Here is a 4,579-nt window from a genome sequence, read left to right on the forward strand (position 1 = left end):
ACACTGGGATTTCCCTGGGTTACAGTGTCGTAAGCCACCCAGGCAGAGATATGCTTAAGTCAGAGGAAGACACGTGGCAGAAGCACTGAAGCCAAAGGTATATAAGCCTTTCTTAAAGGCTTAGAGAGGTACGTTTTTTACACGTTCTACACTTTACACAAGCTAAGTAATTTGAGAACGAGAGAGAATTCAGTTACGATTCAGTTACGCGCCTCCTTGAGCACGGTGTTTGTGGTGTTCTGTTACGGAGGTGCACGGTGTTTTCTACCAGTACTGACTTGAGCATCGGAGTGCAAACGGCCGCGAGGGCGCCCATTTGTCTCTTTGTTTCAGGTATTCACGGCGGCGAAGGGTGAAGATTGGAACGAAGATGAAGGAGTCCTTGATACGCAGTTCGTAGCTACGCACGAAGGCAATCTCGTCAACCGGCAAGAACATTTGGCGCCCACCGTGGGGCCTGGTCTAAAACAACAATCCCACCGTAGGAGTTTCAAGTTTCAGTAGCAGTAGCGAAGTTCGTGGAGGTTTTCCAAGATTCTTGAAAGATTCATCGGGAATCCTCAAGATTTGCTTAGTTTCACCGAAGAAAGCTCCTAGATTTGCAGAAATAGTTCAAGATTCTCCAAGAAACAGTGAAGAATGAGGACCACTAGGCAAAGTTCAACAACGCGCGCGGAGAGTGATGGCATGACCTTGCAGCAGGTCATGGAGGTGATGCAAGGCCTTCAAAAGGCGATGGCGGCGTCGAGGGTGGAGCAAGAACGCATTCAGATGGATCTTGCGACGTCGTAGGAAAGAAATGAAGAGTTCCGCCGCGGGTTGCGCAATCACCCTAGGAGTCGCGAAGCAGAGGATCGCGAGTGCTTCACACCACCCAGGGAATTCCCTATGCCCTTCTCACAGTCCATCATGGAGGAAGTGATTCCACACACATTCGTAGGCCCGAAGGTTACGTTCACAAGGATGGAAGATTCAGAGGCGCACCTCACCGCGTTCCACACGCAGATGATGCTTGACGGCGGTTCTGACGCCATGATGTGCAAGTTATTCATGAGCACACTGGCAGGGATGGTAATGGACTGGTTCATCAGGCTTCCAGATGGCCACGTGACGTCATTTGCGCAGCTATCACAGCTGTTCAGGGACCAGTATATCGCGAACCGGGCTCCCCCGCCGGTGTCGTATGATCTCTTCGACGTGAAGCAGTACCAGGGGGAGACGTTGAAGGAATACATCAACCGTTTTGGGGCATAGGTGGTGAAGGTTGGCACCATTGAAGAGTCGATGATCGTGTATGCGTTCAGGAAGGGAATCTGCCCTGGGCCATTTTGCGAGTCGCTCTTTAGAAATCGCCCCAGAACTTTCGCAGAAATCAGGCGACGCGCGGTGGAGCACCGTGCGAGTGTTGCACCCGCACGCCCTAGAGCACCGTCACGCGCACGGCCCGTGAGGGTGAATGAGGCCACGACAAGGAATAGAGGCCAGGAAAGGAAGCGCCTTACGAGCCGAGGAAGCCTCAGGCCAGGGGGCGCTCAGGGGAGAACAGGCCGGTTAGGCACAACTTTGTTGTGGAGCTGAAGGACCTCGTTGCTGTGCCTAACATAGCAGATTGGTTGAGGGTCCCTCCGAAGACAGACAAGGTGCTAGGACCACACAAGGACGCATGGTGTGAGTTCCACTAGGCGTTCGGGCATTCGATTACCAACTGCTTGGCTTTGGGCCATTAGTTGGACGAGCTAGTGAAGAGGGGGTTCTTGAATGACTATCTGGCGGGGTCATCTGTAGCCGCGGCCTTGGTAGCACCAGTAGAAGACCAGGCCCATGAGATGCCCATCCATGGGGAGGTTCACACCATTTCTGGTGGCTTTTCAGGCGAAGGATGCACTGTCTCTCAGCGCAAGAGGTACGTGCGGTTAGTGAATTCAGTGGCTGAGCAGGGGGAAGACGACTCGCTGGACATCGACCTTGCATTCATGAAGGCTGATCTTCGCGATGTTGTCCCCCACGATAATGACCCTGTGGTGATTTCGGTTGTAATTGTGGGGAGGAAGGTTCACCGAGTGCTCGTGGACCAGGGCAGCTCGACGAACGTAATGTTCTGGTCCACGTTTAACAAGTTGCAGCTGTCCCCTGATCTGCTGAGGCCATATACATGGTGCTTGTATGGCTTCGCAGGGGACCAAGTGTAGGTGTGCGGCTATCTAGAGTTGAGGATGACTTTCACGGATGGTACTGCGTCGCGCACCGAGAACATAAGATATCTGGTTGTGAACGCCAATTCAGCGTACAACATTTTGCTGGGGAGGCCAGCTTTGAATAGGCTAAGGGGGGGTGTTTTCTACACGACACATGAAGCTGAAATTGCCCGATCTCAGTGGCAGAGTGATCGTGATTAAGTCCGATCAGAAAGAAGCAAAGAAGTGCTATGAAAATAGTCTGAAAACAAAGACGGGCGTATTCATGGTGGTGGACCACTCACCCGTGGAGAAGACGCCCGCGAAAGCATGGCCCAAGGAGGATGCGCCAGCGGAGGCGGTACCCATGGAGGAGACGCCCGCAGAGGCATCGCCCGAGGGGGAAGCGTCTACCGAGGCAGTACCTGGAAGGGAGGGTCGCGAGGCCTGTTCTCGTGCGGAGAACGCTCGGGAGAGGCGTCCTGAGCCGGTCGAGAACGTAGTGGAGAGGCAGATTGGTGGCAAGACTTTTAAACTGGGACGATTGCTGTGTAGAGAAGAGCAGGACAAGGTAGCATAAGTAATCTCACGTGACTTGGACGCCGTTGCATGGTCCGCCTCGGATATGCCAGGCATCGACCCAGATTTTTTATGCCATTATCTCACCATGGACCTCAAGGTCCGACCTGTGTGCTAGAGAAGGAGGAAGTTCAACGAGGAAAGACGCCTCGTCGTGCAGGAGGAGACCAAAAAACTGCTGAGCGTTGGCCACATCAGGGAGATCCAATACCCTGAGTGGCTAGCCAATGTGGTTTTAGTAAAGAAGGCGAACGGGAAGTGGAGGATGTGCGTGGACTTCACTGACCTGAACAAGGCCTGCCCCAATGACTCGTATCCCCTGCCCAGTATCGACGCGTTGGTGGACAGCGCCTCGGGCTGCAAGATGTTGAGCTTTCTGGATGCGTTTTCGGGGTATAAGATGCACCCCCGTGACGAGTGCAAAACGACGTTTATGACTGAGACGTCCTGCTATTGCTACAAGGTGATGTCGTTCGGGTTGAAGAATACAGGCGCCACCTATCAAAGATTGATGGATAAGGTCGTCGCACTCATGTTGGGCAGGAATGTGCAGGCCTACGTAGACGATATGGTGGTGACCTCCCAAGAGAGGGGACGACACATAGCTGATCTGGAAGAGTTGTTCGCTACTATAGCTAAGTACCGCCTCAAGCTGAACCCTAAGAAGTGCATCTTCGGGGTTGAGGCGGGTAAGTTTTTAGGCTTTCTACTCACCGAACGGGGAATAGAGGCGAACCCTGACAAGTGTGCAACGATCCTGGCGATGAGGAGCTCCGCCTCGGTGAAAGAGGTACAGTAGCTGACGGGGCAGATGGATGCTCTGTCCAGGTTTGTGTGGTTGGAGGAGACAAGGGTCACCCTTACTTCCAGTGCTTGAAGAGAAACAGTAGGTTCATGTGGACCGAGGAGTGCGAGGCGGCATTCCTCAAACTCAAGGAATATCTGGCTGCTCCTCCCATGCTTTGTAAGCCACGGATAGGGGTGCCCCTCCGGTTGTACTTCGTTGTAACCGAGTGGGCAATCAATGGTGTGTTAGTTCAGGAGCAGGACCAGACACAGAAACCCGTATACTTTGTAAGCATGGTCCTGCAAGGACCAGAGGCAAGGTATCAGTCTTTGGAGAAGGCGACTCTGGTGGTGGTGTTCTCGGCTAGGAGGCTCCGTCATTACTTCCAGAGCTTTACGGTGCTAGTAATGACGGACCTCCCCATTCAGAAGGTGTTGCAAAAGCCATATGTCGCAGGGAGAATGGTCCGCTGGGCCGTGGAGCTGTCCGAGTTTGATATCCTGTATGAGTCCAGGGGGTCCATCAAGGGACAAGTATACACGGATTTTGTGGCAGAGCTCTTGCCAGGGAGCGCACAACAAGAGGAAGAGGTTGCCTCCCAGTGGGTGCTCTTGGTGGATGGATCCTCGAATCAACAAGGGAGTGGAGCTGGTGTGGTCCTTGAGGGGCCAAACGGTTTGTTGATCGAGCAAGCCCTGAAGTTTGCCTTCAAGGCAAGTAACAATCAAGCAGAGTACGAGGCCCTGATAGCTGGGATGCTCTTAGCCAAAGAGATGGGTGCACGGAGCCTCCTAGCCAAGAGTGATTTGCAGTTGGTCATGGGGCAAGTAACCGGGGAGTACCAAGCCAAGGATCCGCAGATGGCTGCGTATCTAAGGTATGTCCAAGTGCTGAAAGGGGCGTTTGTGGCGTTCGAGTTGGTCCACGTCCCAAGAGAGCAGAATGCCCGTGCTGACCTGCTCGCCAAGCTGGCCAGCTCAGGCAAGGGGGGAAGGCAGAGGACGGTCATCCAGGAGACCCTCAAAATGCCCCGAACGTT

This window comes from Phaseolus vulgaris, chromosome 1 (genome assembly GCF_051622355.1).
Source record: "Phaseolus vulgaris cultivar YP4 chromosome 1, ASM5162235v1, whole genome shotgun sequence".
Lineage (NCBI taxonomy): Eukaryota > Viridiplantae > Streptophyta > Magnoliopsida > Fabales > Fabaceae > Phaseolus > Phaseolus vulgaris.